We start from the raw sequence: 16919 nt of genomic DNA, 5'->3' as shown, positions 1-16919 counted from the left end.
ATTTGTTTTTGGAGTGTGTGGTGCTGGGGATTGAACCCAGGGCCTTGTGCATGCGAGGCAGACACTTTACCAACTGAGCCATATCTCTAGTCCCACCACAGATATATATTTTTAAATTATTTTTTTAGTTGTAGTTGGACACAATACCTTTATTTTATTTATTTACTTTTGTGTGGAACTGAGGATTAAACCCAGTGCCTCTCATGTGCTAGGCAAGTGCTCCACCACTGAGCCATAACTCCAGCCCCCCACCACAGATATTTTTATAGAATGCATATGTATATTCTGTACAATAAATCAGAAAGAAAAATAAATCTGAGGAACCAAGATGAGAACATTTTTTCATAACATATTTCAGAGAGAATCTTTTGATTTAATAGTTGAATTAAAAAAGATTTTGATAGTTGTTAATTAAAATTAAGCCAATAATGTACTTTAATTATCTCCTCCTTGGTGTGCTCTATTATAATTTTTCAGTCATTGTAAATAATTGTGATCTACCAAATAAATGGATTTGAGTGCTAAAGTCTGGTTATTTTCTTCACATGTAAGGTGAAGCAAGTTAATTATATTGAAATGAAGATATTCAGAAAAGAATCTGAGAAATCATAACACTGGTATTCTTGCTCTAAAGGGGAGAAGATATGTTACTATTTCTGTATTGCTTTTTCTCTCTTTAAACTAAAGTATGTTCTACTTCTGTAATTTAGAAATTAAAAAAAAGGAAAAAAGATCAAGTAAATTTATTATAAATTATAGCAGTTGCATTTTGAAGGAATAGATCAAGGGTTTTTCTGCATGATGTTTTATCTAGAAGTTAGAATGATTTATCAACTATCCTAAACTCAAAAGACATTCCACAGTGAAGTATCTTTCTGTTGCTAGGGACATGCTAAGCATAGTCACTTGATAAATACTTTTTGATGATTGTTAGAAAATCTACTAAACCCTTAAAATTGAATAAGCATAAAACATTCTACACTAAGACATTTTCTTGGCTTTCTTTTATAACTCCATGAAAAATCAAATTAGTTTCCACTTTGGCTAAATACTTCACCATTTGTGGTTGGAAGACGCCAAGCATCGTTTTAGTTATTTTTCATTTAAGGATAAAAAGATAAATTGGCCCTTTGTGAATACACATATTATGCACAGTATGGTCTTATTTCAATCTTTCAAGTTGACATGTTGGCTAAGGGGGATGAGAAGATGATCATGACCCTGGAGATTGGTATTCAGTGCAAGTGAGCGTCCTCTTGAAGAATCTTCCCTCCCACTCTCTCCTGCCCATTCACTCCTCCACTTAGTTATGTGGAGTTGACCCTGTGCTTTGCACATACCACGCTGAACAGAAACCAAATGCTTTTGTGTCTCTTTCCCTCATCAGAATAGAAGCTCAGGATAAAATCATGCAATGGCAAATGCCAAGACACAGCCATGTGCCATGTACCATGTTGTGGTCAATGACAATGCATGGTAGATGTTGGCTCTATCTTGTAACCTGGGTATATCACAGGCTACACATCCAGGTTTGTGTAAATCTGCTCTGGAATGTTCACACAGCTACGAAGTCACCTCGCGTTGCACCTGTCAGGATGAATGCCCATTGTCAAGCAAGGCATGACTGTGCATGGTTGAGCCCCCTTCAGGAAAAGACTGCAGTTTGCTCCTTGAGGTTCCAGCTCAACATTGAAGTCAAGGTCATCCTTTCTCAACATGACAAATTACTAAGCAGAACAGGTGGCTGAGTTCATATACTTGTGAGGTAGCCCCTAGCTTATGGCTATGTCAGAAGGTGGTTTAAAGAGTGTGGCCATTTCCCCTTGTGGGGCTCCCCTCCCAGGTAACCTTTGCTCCACAGCTCCCAGTGGGCCTCCAGGGATTTGTCACATCTGCATGTCACACCCTATCCTCATCCCTCCCTTGACTTTCACAAGTGTTCCTCCCCTAAACATTTTCACTGCCCAACCTGTGATCACTGGTGCCAGAAGTTGTGCAAGAAATCAGCAAGGTGGGGTGTAGGATCTGGCTCACTCATCCCTTGGCTGGTAATGAAGAGGGATTCCTGGTGGGGGTCAGGGTGGTCAGCCCCGGGAACAAGGTGATGGTCCAGGTAGTAAGACTTTCATGGACAGTGAGCTGGCACTGGTGGAGAAAATGCAGTCAATGAGATGATTCAGGCATTGGAAATGTAGTGGGGATGAGAAACAGGAAAGTAGAACAGGGCGCTGTTTCCAAATTGTATGAAGCTCTGGAAATGGACAATGAAAAGCTGGAAAGGAATTAATAAACTGAAAACTGTAAGAATGAGAGGCTGTTTTAAAAGAAGCCCTCATTTCATGCAATGGACTCATAGAAAAAGTTGAAGATCCAGCCCAGATTTGATATTCAAACAGGCTGCATTGCAAAGAGTTGGAAACTCAAGGAACACCGTCATGATTGTGGTCGGGGAGACCGGAGCTTCTGACATGGGAGCCGAAGACATCAGGGTAAACTCCTCTATAGATTTTGACTCCCCAGACTATTCTGAATCTTATGAATGAAATGTGCACAGGTGGTTTCTTGTCCCATACAGGCCAGGAGAGTCTTGACTCAGTACAACTGTCCTTCCTTGGGGAGGGATGGTATTCCAAGACCCACGGTGGATACCTGCAACCATGAATAGTAGCAAAACTTAATGTCTTTTAACAAAATAATGTTATAATAATGATTATATTAAATATCTTCCATTTTAACTAAACACTTATGCACTGTGGTCATACTGAGATATGATGTGAATTTCTTTTTCCTTCTTCACTCTTAGAAACCTCAGCATATGCTTTTTTTCTTTTCTTTTCTTATTAATTTGAGAACTTCCACCTTTTCACTTAAAGGACATGTCTTACAGCATCCCTTTGGCATATTCAAATTGCCAGCATCACAATTCTGGTACTTTTGGGGGCCATCAAGTAAAATAGAATTATTTGAATGAAAGCACTGCGATTCTGTGACATCCTAAACAATAACCCAGGTGGCTAGTAATAACTAACAGGTGGGTACTTCATACAGCATGGATACACTGGACAAAGGGATACTTCACATCCTGGATAGGCTAAAGCAGGATAGAATGATATTTTATCATGGGACTCCAAACAGTATCCAATTTATAGCTTATGAATTATTTCTGGAATTTTCCATGTAATATTTTTAGACTACAGTTGACCATGAGTGACTGAAATTGTCGATGGGGTGTGGAGAACTGTATCAGAAAGGCCTGTGAAAGAGGCAGCTGAAAGTGCCAGCTCATAGATAAAACTCTGTCCCAACTTCTCCTCCCTCACCTCTTCCCTATTACTATAGTTACATGACTTTTTTGGCTAAAATAATGACTTTATCTTTCATATGTAGTGAAGGTTGACATTGTTTTCTAGAGAGTCCTTAATGTAGTATGATTGTGTCTTTTCTTTAATAGTATTTTTTTTTTTTCTGGAATTACTACTTAGCTCTTTTACACACGTGTGCATACACCCACACATTCCACCACCACCACCATGGCATGTGCACACTGTAAAGCTTACTTCTGTCTTTTTTCAAAGAGACCTACAGCAATTTATATTGAGGGAAAGAGAATAGCTAAACATTGTAAAATCTTGTTGGACACTGGGCCCAAGTTGACACTGGTTTCCACAGACTCAAAGTGTCACTCTGTACCTCCTATCAAAGAAAGGTTCCTTAGCAGGGACAGGCAATAAAGGAAGTTCTGGCTAAAGTCTGCCTTATAGTGGATCCCCAGGTTCCACACCCACCAGGTGTTCATTTCTCTGGTCCCCAGGTCTACTGTTGGGATTGACATATTTGGTGGATGGAGTAATCCCACATTAGGTCCCTGACCTTGTTCTCCTTTTTTTAAGGTGGGAGTTCCAAGAGTGGGTGGCCTGTCTACCCAGGACATCAGCCACTGCTTTTTCAGCAATTCAATCCATACCCTTCTTTTTTAAAAAAAAAAATTAAAATTTGTCCTTTTTATATATACATGACAGTGGAGTGTGTTTTGACATATTACACATACGGGGAGTATAACTTCCCGTTATTGTGGTTGTGCTTGATGTGGAGTTACACTGGTCTTGTATTTGTCCATGAACGTTGGAAAGTTATGTCCAGTTCATCCCATACCCCTCTTTTCCAGCCCCTTTCTTTTTTCTCGTTGTCTCGGATACCAAATCCTTCCAGTCATTTTAGGTTTCTCATGACTTTGAATCAGATGCCCACTCTGTAGTGCAGGGGTGGGAACCCAGGGCCTTGTACATGCGAAGCAAGCACTCTATCAACTGAGCTACATCCCCAGCCCTCAGATGCCCATTTTGTAGACATTTAAGACTGTGGTTGAGTCAGTTGCTACTCTTTGATCTACTTTATGACTTCTAAATTTTTTCTCTGATCCGAAATATCTTCCCTGGAGATCTTTGTTTGTTTGTTTGCAGTTGTTCTTGAATTTGTGTGACTTTGAAGATTGTTTATCATTTTAGCATAGAGGAAAAACAATAAACTCCCCATGAACACATTTTACTAAGCATCCAGTCCTTTTTTAGGTAGAACATTTACTTCTTGGTTTCATGAATTAGATTCTCGTGCTTCATTTTACTCAATTGTTCTTGGAACCCGCACAGCTTTGAAGGTTGTGGTTATTTGGGATTATCAAATAATTTAAAATAATTAATAAATAGTATAAAACTGTTGAATGGATACTATATGCATATTTATATCACTTATTTAATTTATTAATTTCCAAAAAATAAAGTTGGAGACTTAGGTATGGCTGGAATATAAAGGCCTTCACGTTTGAATTGGACCTTGAAACATGCATGATAAACAACAGCTAACATTTAATGAGAGCTCATTGTGTGCCAGACACTATGAAAGAGGAATATAGTTATTAACCCCATTTTACAGATGAGGAGGCTGAAGCTCAGAATGATCATGTGACAAGCCCAAGACCACACAACTAGTGGATGACATAGGTGGATTTGAAGTTAAGAAAAGCCAGTGATCTTGATTCTCATATTGTGTTGCATCCTAGAGAGGAATTTAGATGTCCCAGGGATTGGGAGACTCCATTGTATATGCCATATAATGGTTGTCTAATGGGGGCTGATTATTTGTACACTCGTCTTCCACTTCTAAGCTCCTTGGGGTGTACACATATATGTCTCAATCTTTTTTTTTTTTTTCCTTAAGTGCATTTCAACATAGAACAAGTACTCAGAAAAATGCATACATATTATTAACTATTGACTTCCAACAATAGGAAGAAGAGCAATTTTGAAGTAAAATCTATGTGTGAAGATAGGGTAAAGGGACTTCTTAGATTTATTTTAGTACTTATGGGAAAGGGAACAGGAGAATTTGAACTTGTGGAGAAATGTATTCTTAACTTAGGGTATGCTTAACTGGTACCTTTAAAAAATCATCCAAGTCTGGCTGAGTATCAAGAGAGTCTTGCTATAACTAGCCACAAACAATGACCAGAAAGGACAGCTCTATATTTAAGAACTGCAGTGGTTGCTGGGATGGGTGAAAGAGGAGGAAATGGGGGAAGTCAGGTTTACAGTTGTGTAAATTACAGCTCAGGGCAGAACTAGGATGGACGGGCAGCAATCTCAGCCAGAAGACAGTCAACCAGAGGACGGCTACCCACCCTCGTATCATCAGGTTGCATTTTGATGTAATAAAGAGGTTTTCGTTTTGGCTTGTATTCCCTTATTACCAACTATGCCAATGGGTTCGTTCTAAAGGACAGCTGCCGTGACAGCCCCCATCATGGGAAGAGTACAGAGACCCAGCTATAAAACTGGGGAAGACAAAGAAACAAAAAGAATACAAAATAAGACCCAAAGTTTTTGAGGTAAGAAAAACCCAGAATGAAGCACTGAGCGAAAAGACATTCTATTTTTGCCCTTTGCTCTTCAGAATTATTTACCTGTCAATAGGAAAATTTAGGGCTTACTGAAATCCTTTCTGATACACTGAATATTAGGCCCACAAATGTACAACATTTCCCTCCCTGTGATCTTTTTAAAGAAGTTATTTATTTTTCAGGGAATGTGGGAACATATGGATTTTTACAAGATTTATGTTCCTGATGCCCAAGGTGAGTAGCTGATCTTCATTAGGTATGAACTAAAGGGAGTTTATTTATTAGTTAGTTTTCTGTTACTGAAACAAGATGCCTGAGAAAATAAACTTATAAAGAGGAAAGGTTTCTTTTGGTTCACAGTACTGGGGGATTTAATCCATGATTGATTGGACCTACTGCTTTTAGGCCTTGAAGAGTGAGGCAGCACATCTCAGTAGGGGCACAGGGCAGAGCACACCTGTGTACATCCTGGCAGTAAAGTAAAAAGAAGCTAAACTGTGGAACCAATCCAGATGGCCCTTCAATAGATGAATGGATAAAAAAAAATGTGGCATATATACACAATGGAATATTACTCAGCAACAAAAGAGAATAAAATCATGGCATTTGCAGGTAAATGGATGGAATTAGAGAAGATGATGCTAAGTGAAGTTAGTCAATCCCCAAAAAACCAAATGCTGAATGTTTTCTTTGATATAAGGAGGCTGATTTATAGTGGGATAAGGAGCAGGAGCAAGGGAGGAATAGACAAACTCTAGGTAGGGAAAAGGGGACAGAGGGGAAGGGAGGGGCATGGGGTAATTAATTATGGTGGAATGTGATGATCATTATTATCCAAAGTACAGGAATAAACACACAAATTGGTGTGAATATACTGTGTATACAACCAGAGATATGAAAAATTGTGTTCTATATATGTAATAAGAATTGTAATGCATTCTGCTATCATTTATAAATAAAAAATAAAAATATATATATTAATATATAAGATATAAGTATATAAGATATAAATAAAATATATTAAAATATATAAATATATAGAAAATATTTTTTTTCTCATGTATGTACATGTGAATGTGTTTGTGTATACAAGAATATATAGAGATATATAGGTGCCTTTTGTCAGGGTTACTGTCACTGGTGGGGTGACAGTCCTCTGGGGGCTCTGGCAGCTTCTGAGCTCCTAAACAGTGAACTGACTGAGCAGCAGTTAGGGTTCTGGAAAGTCCTCTGTGAATTTCTTGAGCATGGGCCTCTGTGCAGCAGCAGATTTAAGGCAGCTCGTTCACACACAGTTCTTAGGTTCTTTCTGAGGGAGAACAGTAGTCACCAAAGCTTAAAGTGATGAGGGTTAGTTACTCCCCAACATCACTACCAGGTCACGTGGAAAACAGGTTTCAGAACAAATTCTGTTACGTATACAAGTGTTTATTAGCCAAATATCGATTGGCAAACAAACCCTAAATGCTTGTGCAGTTCTGTAAGTTTAAAAAAAGGCCAGTTCTCTGTCATCTTAGGGGTGCCAAGGTGCCCCCATGGAGGCTGCCACAGCACTTGGGAGCCAGGCCTTTCACGTGTGTTATGCGCCAGGCCACCAGAAGTCCTCCCAGCCCACAGTGCACCCCCAACCAGACAGAAGCACAAGAGCTGGGCCCCACGGGTGAGGGTTCACTTCTTCAACCCTATTCACACAAGCTTGGAGAGTTTTCCACTCTGTGCACCATGTATACTTTTCCTTTCACCAGCGATGTTCAATGTCTAGAATTCATCCTGGCAGTGGATACTGTGGCACCCCAGAGATGTTCACATTCAGCCCTCTGCACACAGGGGTTCTGTATCTGAGGATTCAATCAACCTTGGATAGAAAACATTCAGAAAAAAATAACACTTATGTATTGAACATATGCAGAATTTTCCCCCTAAACAGTACAACAATAATATTTCTATAGCATTTTACATTGTACTAGGTATTATAAGTGATCAAAGAAGATTTGAAGGCATGGAGGAGGTGCACAGATTATATGCAAATGCTATTTTATATACAGGACTTGAGCATCCTTGGATTTTGAGGTTGGGAGAGGGGGTGGTCTGGAAACCAATCCCCTGTGGCTCTGCGGGAACAACTAACTGCATGCTGATTAGCAAGGGCGTAAGTTGTTGATCTTTTTTTTGGTGTGTGTATGGGGAGTTGGAATGGGGGTTGAACTCAGGGGCACTCGACCACGGAACCACATCCCCTGTCCTATTTGTATTTTATTTAGAGACAGGGTCTCACTGAGCTGCTTAGCACCTCACTTTTGCTGAGGCTGACTTTGAACTCACAATCTTCCTGCCTCAGCCTCCCACCTGGTGGGATTACAGGTGTGCACCGCCTAGCCCAGCAGTTGTTCTTAAGATACAAAAAGCAGCCCTCTGGGATGTGAGCTGAAGATCCCCAAACCAATACATGATTCAGATGCTTTAATTTAATTTAGGAATATTTTAAAGTAACTTACAAACCTGTTTAATATTGTCTTGTTCACCAAGCATGGTGACTGCTCAAAGCTTGCTGCATTGAATAGAATAATTGCTTGTAAATTAGAATACAGTTACATTAACCGGGTGGGTTACTTATCACAGGCAGTTTGGGTGTTAAGATTTGATTATTATAACTCATGGGTTGATTTTCATTTTCCAAATGAAATTTCATTTTCTCTTGGGGACACTCTGGAGAAAACCCTCAGCTGGCTCCAAGCCCCTGATGGGAGGTTGATAAAATTTTGTCCCATTTCCTTTGGGGAGACCTTGGTAGGCCATTCACTGGGAGACTTCATCAATCCTTACTTTGAGACAATAGATTAAATATTTGTACGTAATATGACTGTTTATAAAAGAGTGAGCTTTTTGTTTTTATTTTTGTCTTTTCAATGGAGTAGTATCTACACACTCCTGAGAAACTGGTAAAACCCTCCCTATTTCACTGTCTGGTCTAAGTCAGTATTGGCAGTCCTGAAGTGGGAGCCCCAAAGTCACACTGCTGACAATGATAATGGCCTTTTGTGAACAATGCCAGGTGAAAGAACTAAGCAATAGGCACCTCAAACCTCCGGTCATACCTAGCAGCTGATCCCCACATATTGCCCACAAAGTCATAAGCTACTTGTCATTTCCTAACTCACTCTTCAGATGAACAGGGACACCTCTTGAATTAAGCTGGCTGTTTGTGATAAATATCAACTCCACTTGTCTCTGCTTCACCCTGGAACACATATTTTCTTCCTACACCCCCGTCCCTGGAGCAAAGTGTGCGATTACACCTGTGCTGATATGTATCAGGTGTTCCTGACTAATGAATGTTTAGTTTGCTACTTAGAAAGTCCCCTTGTGTCCTGCCCTCTCAGTCACGGGAAGTGTGCACTCTGTACTTGAGTTTCGATTTCTTGCAGTCTGTGGCTTACTGGAATAACATATGTGCTTGCTCAATGCTTTTATTTTGCCAACAAAACACCCACAATCTCAACGATATTTTCAGTCCCTTGTATCGTATCCTGATGTCTATTTATGTTGACATCCAGACATTTTTGTCTCACTACTGGCACAGAAATGACATGTTTGTGCCTAATTATTACTGTGATAATGTAATGCCGTCTTTCTCCAGACTAAACCCCTTTCTGCCAGCTACAGCTCAAATATTTCCTTTCTGAAAGGTTTTTCTGATAATTATCTTTGGCTCCTAAGAAACCATCCATTTAATATTGTGTGATTTGGGGAGACTTTGAAGAGCAGGGACCGCTGACTCCCCTTTTAAAACTAAGTGTTCATGTCTACCATCAGATGATGGGATTGTTGTTTGTGGGATCAACACACTTGACATATACTCCTGGCCTTGCTGTTATTGGCTTATTGGCAATCCCTCTCTAGAATATGGAATAAAAGAACCTCTATAATGTTCTAAAATGTGCATTTTTCCTTTGCTTTTAGGTGGGAGTTTAGGATGGGGTAGAGGTAGACAAACCCATCAAGTCACAGTAGGTCCAACCCCTTGATAATATCCCAGGATAATGCACATTTGGTTGTAGTTCAGTTAGATCCTATTTTCTGTCCAGTCCCCATTCTCAAATGCAAGGGGACTAAAGGTCCTTATGTTCTGGGAAGGAGCTGGCCCTATGGAGGGGAGCGTGAAGATTAATGGGGAACCAGCAAAGGAGCTGACTGGGAAACAGGGCCAGAGCAGAGACCTGGGGTGTCCAACCAGTCCAATTTTTCAGGTCAAGTTGACAGAACAGCTTTCAACAGAGCCAGAGATTCCTGGCGTCACTCTTGCTGTCCTGGAAGTCCCAGCCAACCATGAGACTCAGAGTCCTCCCCTTTGAATCTGATGGTGGGACAGGGAGGAGGAGCACTTGTCAGATGGCTTCAGAATACAGCAGAGACCTGGGGGGGTTGGACCACACTAAGAATTCCTCCTTCAGCTCAAACATCTGTCCCTCATTCCTGAAATATATTCTATTAAGAAGAGTTTAATGAGGGCCATCACTGAAGAGCAAAATGGGAACTTCAGTGGCTTAATGCTCCTGGGGCCATGTGGCATTCTGAGAAGTGACTCTGCCTGGGCAGATGTGCAAAGCTAGGGCAAACAACAATCTGGATCTTGGCAGTGGATCTCTCTCTCTCTCTCTCTCTCACACACACACACACACACACACACACACACACACGAGAGGTGTGTGTGTGTACTTACATATGTATGCAATATATGCCGCCATTTTTACTGATTGAAGGCAATGGTATTTTACAGGGGATTTTGCTTTGCACTTAGTGTAGAGAATTGGAGACTCTAACATACAGGATGCAAGTGAGAAGCAGAGCATCGAGGCATTGCAGCATCCGTGGTGAATATCCTACCACACCGATGCCTCACTGGCAATTCATTTTGAGCATTTTAATTTTTTCCTTCCCATTTTCAAAGACAGAGTTGGCAGCTCCTTCGATGGGTAATGAGTGTGGGACAGAAAACACAGTGAAGCAGATCATTATTGTTTGGGGAAGAATCACTTAAGTGGTCTCCTCACTTACTTAAGTGTGTTGTGAATAGACTCCATTGTCCTGGTGAACTGCATCACGTTGGAAAGATTGTCCTTGTTCTGGGAAAGGTCACTTAAGTGGCCTTGCTTAGTCACTTAAGTGCAGGGTGAGTTGGCTGTTATTCTGGGAGAGAAGTGAAACCAGAACTTTGATGTTTTAAGCACGAGGCCATCACTGCAGAGCAAAGTGGGGAACTTTGGCCCAATGCTCCTGGGGCCATGTTGCATTCTGAGAAGTGACCGTGCCTAGGAACTGACCAGGAGATCTGAGGTATGGGGAATCCCAGGACAGAAGGCTCCTGCATGGAAAGTTTTGGAGGACGGCCTCTTCCCACAAAGAACGGCTGTGAAATCTCCAGCTTTGGCACCAGCGGAGCAGACAGGGGCTCCATCGGTGAACTCCAGCTCAGGTGGCAGCTTCTAGGGTGGGGGCAGCTCTGCACCAACTTGAGGTTGCCCCGGTGTTCAGGGACAATCGCTCCCCCAAGGTGTCTCAGCCTGTACTGCTCTGCTTCTCCGGAAACAGGACTTGCAAAGCCTCAGCATCTGAAGCAACAGAGAAGTCAAGAGTTGGAAGCAGACGGGCCCCAGCCAGTGGGACTGAGAGCCCATCCATTGGGAGTCACGCTGAAGAGAGGAAGCACACCTCTCCAGGGCTGGGGACTGTCAGTCCTGCCAGTCTGTCCCCAACTCTGCTTTTTGGTTGTGGCCTTCCAAGATGAATATCCACTCAATGGTCAAGGCCCCTGTGCCACAGCCCTTGGTGACTTTTCCACTTGACTTCCCCCAGGTCACTCCTGGGCACTGTGGGTCCATCGAATGCACAATGAAGGAGTTTATTAGAGGAGGAAGAATGGAAGTCAGTGCTTACAATCACAGTCATGAGGAAGTTCAAGCATTACACTCGATGGCTGCACTTGGACAGGTGCATTCTACCCTGCGCTGGGATGAAGGTTACTCTGATTCCATAATAGGCTTTGGTCACAGTTCCATGCCATTAAATAGAAAGAGCCAGAGACCAAAAAATGCTAAGTCACACACACGCAGCACACACACATATACAGTAACACACACACACACACACACACACACACACACACTCTTACTACTTCTGGTTACATAAGCAGAAAATTACCAAAAGAAATTAAGATTAGAATAAACAAAAGGCCAAATAATAATTTCTTTCAGAAAGCAGACCCACAGCAAATTAAAGCAGCCAGAATTTCAAGCCCATGCAAGGGGTCAAGGTCAATGGTAAAAAGGACACTTTCTCACGGGCCAAGCCTTCAGGGTTTCCTCCTGCTCATAAGTAGCTTCGTCATCAGAAGAGGCCAGTTTAAGTTAAGGTAATGGGATGCTATTATCTACTGACCTCGTTTTAACATTAGAGATTCAACCTCCAGCCAGAAGACGGTGGTTCCTTTCCCTGTGATTCATATATTACCTCGAAGCCTCTGGTTTCCTGGAATTCTTTTAAAATTCCAATTTTTTTCAGCAGTAACTATTAAACACCACAGTCATGGGTAGCTTATTTCCTCTTCAGGGGATGGAATCAATCCTCTAAATGTTAAAATGAAGCTGTTTGTTTTTTAGTGCATCCTGCCTCAAATGGTAATGACCCAAGTTATTTCTGAATTATATTAAATATAGTGATAGCAACAATTTTAGTTTACACAGCTTTTTTTCCCTACACATTTTTATACATTATTTATTGTTGTTCTAACTGCTATATATTCAACAAATATTTTCGGATACTTCCTAAGTTTTAGGCACTCTTCTTGGGGCTACTCCTGATTGACACTGAACAGGTACTTTACAGATGTGTCAAATTCTAATGACAATACTGGGATTATTATTCCCTTTCATAAAAGGAAAAAAAGTGAAAGTCAAAAATTACAAAAAAGTAATTTGTCAACTTCAAACAATCAGTAAAAGACAAGTTCAGCATTTTCTGATTGCAAAGCACTTATTCCTAGAAGAGAACAAATCTTTAATGCTCTGTGTGTGTGTGTGTGTGTGTGCGCGCGCATGAATGTGCGTTAATCCATCAAAATTGTTTATTGTTACTCTATATTGGTTCTCTCTGCTGACACCAGCAGAGCAGCTGGTCAATATTTAATTTTCTTCTATTTATTTTGTGAGCAAAGAAACTGTCTCTCTTACTCCAGGTAAGTTTCAAGGAAAGCAAATCCAACATTCAATGAGGAAATATGGAATGGAGAACTGGGAAGAGCTGATCAAGGGGGTATAGAAGTGTGGGAAACTAAGAAAGAGTAAGAAATATTTACTATTTCCTAGTAAATATTAGCTATTGTCTTTGAAACAAATCCCCAGAATATCAGCTAGTTTTATTACCTCATGCCATTCCAGAAACACATTTTTTTGAAGTCATGTATAATTTTGGACATGCCATTTAAGATGACCCGTAGATCTAAAAATCCATTTAGTGCCCTAAAGAAGACTTGACAATAAGTGGATGAAGGTGCACGGTTCCTGTGACTCATGAGGATGCTGGGGAGGTAGAAGGGACAGCATTTTTGTTTTGTGTGGTATTCCAATGTTAGCAACCCAGAACCCTCTTCTCAGGCCTTTCACTGAATGCTGTTGAACAAGGTGCTTGCAGATGTGTCAACATTTGGGGCAAGTTCCTTGTAGAAATCAAAATACTTGGTCCACCATAGGGTGATAAATATGGAGAGTGTCCTGGATGTGAATGTCATCTGGCAGGTGTGTAAAATTAGAAAAAAGCTTTGACTTCTTCCCTTGGATGGGTTTTGGTTACTAGAATTGAATCTGACTATTGTTGAAAAATAAGAGCTTCAGAGTAAAAGTGGCTTCAACCAGTTATTGATGGTGACGGGGTTCAGAAGGACATCCTTCCCAGCTGATAACATGGTTATCAGCTTTCTTCAAGATTTAAAGTAGATACCTGGAAAAGACATTTACATATTTACTTAAAATGTCCAGTATGATATTCATGTTATGTAAAGAAAGAATATAAGAAAGGTTTTTTTTTTTTTTTTTGCCGGGCGTGGTGGTGCAGGCCTGTAATCCTAGCAGTTTGGGAGGCTGAGGCAGGAGGATTGTGAGCTCAAAGGCAACCTCAGCAAAAGCAAGGCACTAAGCAACTCAGTGAGACTCTGTCTCTAAATAAAATACAAAATAGGGCTGGGGATGTGGCTCAGTGGTAGAATGTCCCTAAATTCAATCCCCGGTACCTTTGGAGGAGTAGAAGATCCTACTTTTTCTGGGTTTAATTTTTCACTCAAGTTATATTTGGGTAGTATTTTAAATGGAATTGACATAGACTTTATATTTTCCACTATCATCCTAATTTGCAGTTACAGTTGACCCTCCATATCTGTGGGTTCCACACATATTCACAGTTTCAACAACCCTTATATTGAAACTATTTTAAAAAATTACATTTGTATTGAACACGTACAGACTTTTTAATTGTTATTGTTCCCAAAACAATACAGGTAACAATTATTTAGACAGCATTTCAATTATATTGGGTATTGTAAGTAATCTTGACATGATTTAAAGTTTACAGGAGAATGAGAAGAAAATCATAAATAAATACAACACCAATTTATATAAGAAACTTGGGCATCTGAAAATTTGGTATCCCTGTGAGATTCTGGAACCATTCCCCACAGTTATTGAGGGATGGCTATATATATAGATAGACCTAAGAGGAATAAACCAAACAACTGTATTTTGGCTGGGACTTATGTAAATGTCCGGTTGGTAAGCTTGTCCAAGCCTGACAAATACTGTGTCTTATTCATGCTTGAATTTCTTGCATTTACCACAAGATCCGGAATATAATAGGCATTCCCCAGTGTTGTTAACATTGAAATATTGATGGCATCAGTGGTAAGAATGCCTTTCTTCTCTTCACCCCAGGTTGGCAGTCACAGACCTGGCTTATTCTGGGTAATCCTGAGTTTTTCTGTATGTGTGTGGGCGTGTGAGCGTGTGAGCGTGTGTGTGTGTGTGTGTGTGTGTGTGTGTGTATGTGTGGCATATCTGAACTTGCTGAACCCACATCTACATTCTCCTCTGTAGTTTCTACTCAAGTTTTCTGTCCTTTTCCTGCTCTACTTATTTTTTTTCTGTTGAAAAATTTGAGAATTTATATACTTGCGTCTGGAACCAAATAAGACTATTTCCTGTGTTAAGTTCAACTTCATGCTTTAAAATTTTTGTTGTTATTCATGTGTATTAATTTTAGAAATCAATAGGCTTTACTGTAATATTTCCCTACATATATCTATATCTATATATATATCTATATCTATCTATCTATCTATCTATCTATATATATATATATATATATATATACACACACATTGAATGGTCTTCATTGTTGAGTTTTGTCTGGCTGCTGGGTCGGAGGAAGACCATTCAGGCTTGGAACTCACCTCACCATCTAAGAGATTCTTTTTCCATGGAGAATCAGAGTGTACAGGCTTCACCATCATCTTTGAGAATTAAGTCAGGAGATGCGGGGAGAGAATAGGATTTCCATTTCTTATCTTTCTGCCAAAGATAAGTTGCTGGAAACTTCTTGTTGCCTAATGAGCCCACTGATCCTCACAGAGCCACACAGAGTGTCTGCGCTTTGATCCCAAGGGCCATTTGTTCACTTTGGCTTTGGGTACAAGGACCTCAGTTTGGGACTTTCTCCTTCCACGTCAGATCTTTTCTGGAATGTTGTCCACTCAGTGGGACTTTCCTAGAACATACTAATTGACGTTCCACCCTCTTTCATCCCTATCTGTCTTCCCTGATTTATTTTCTCCATAGCATCATCTGATCTGCCTAAATGTAACTATTCACCTCCCCCATTCGTCCTCTTTCCATGAGATAAAGTAAATTGGATGAAGATAGGGATTTGGGGTCTCTTGTTCGTGACTGTAGTCACAGTAACTAGAACAGTGTCTGGTTCAACAGTGTGGAAGGCAAGAAGAAAGGAGGAGGGAAGTAAAGAGGGGAGGGGAATAGAAGAGAGAAAGGAGGGAGAGGAGGGAGGAGGGGAAGTGCAGTGGAGTTCAGGGCAGGAGCTACCAGACTCTGTAAAAGAGAGGATCATTGTTTTGGCGTATTCTAAAGGTTCACGTCTATGTTTGAGTGAAACATGGATAGACAGTGCGGTCAGGAATTTATAGGACAAACCAGGTTACCAGATCTTAGAAACAACCCCCAAACTACTATTAGACATACAGGCCCCACGAATGTTTTATTTGATATGAGGATGCTGACACATAATGGTGATGGGGGAGGGGCACGTGGGAGGAATGGGGGAACTTCAGATAGGGCAAAGGGAGGGAGGGTAAGGGAGGGGGCCAGGGAGCAGGAATGATGGTGGAATGAGTTAGACATCATTAACTTAAGTACATGTATGAAGACACGAATGGTGTGAAAATACTTCGTACAATCAGTGACTTGAAAAATTGTTCTCTATACGTGTACTATGAAATGAATTGCATTCTGCCATCATGGTATAACAAAGTAGAATAAATAATTTTTTTTAAAAAAAAAGAAATACAGGCCCCACATACTTTTGGTGTCTGTGTGGTGCGTGTGTGGTGCTGGGGATTGAACCCAGGGCCTTGTGCATGTGAGGCAAGCACTCTACCAACTGAGCCCTAGCCCCTCAATTCTTTGGATGACGTACATTTTTGTATTTACCTTCTTTTACATATGCCTCTTTTTTTAATATTTATTTTTTAGTTGTAGTTGGACTCAATACCTGTATTTTATTTATTTTTATGTGGTACTGAGAATCCAACCCAGGGTCTTGCACATGCTAGGTGAGCACTCTACCACTAAGCCCCAGTCCCAGCCCTACATATGCCTCTTCATGTACAAGTAAAGAATGTGATATTTATCAACATAAAGAAATTTATTTGCTGGAACATGATGTTAATGAGGGTCAATTCTCACATATGCAA

The sequence above is a fragment of the Callospermophilus lateralis genome, chromosome 8 (assembly GCF_048772815.1).
Source record: "Callospermophilus lateralis isolate mCalLat2 chromosome 8, mCalLat2.hap1, whole genome shotgun sequence".
In the NCBI taxonomy this organism is placed as follows: domain Eukaryota; kingdom Metazoa; phylum Chordata; class Mammalia; order Rodentia; family Sciuridae; genus Callospermophilus; species Callospermophilus lateralis.
Note: the sequence above shows the minus strand (reverse complement) of the source record.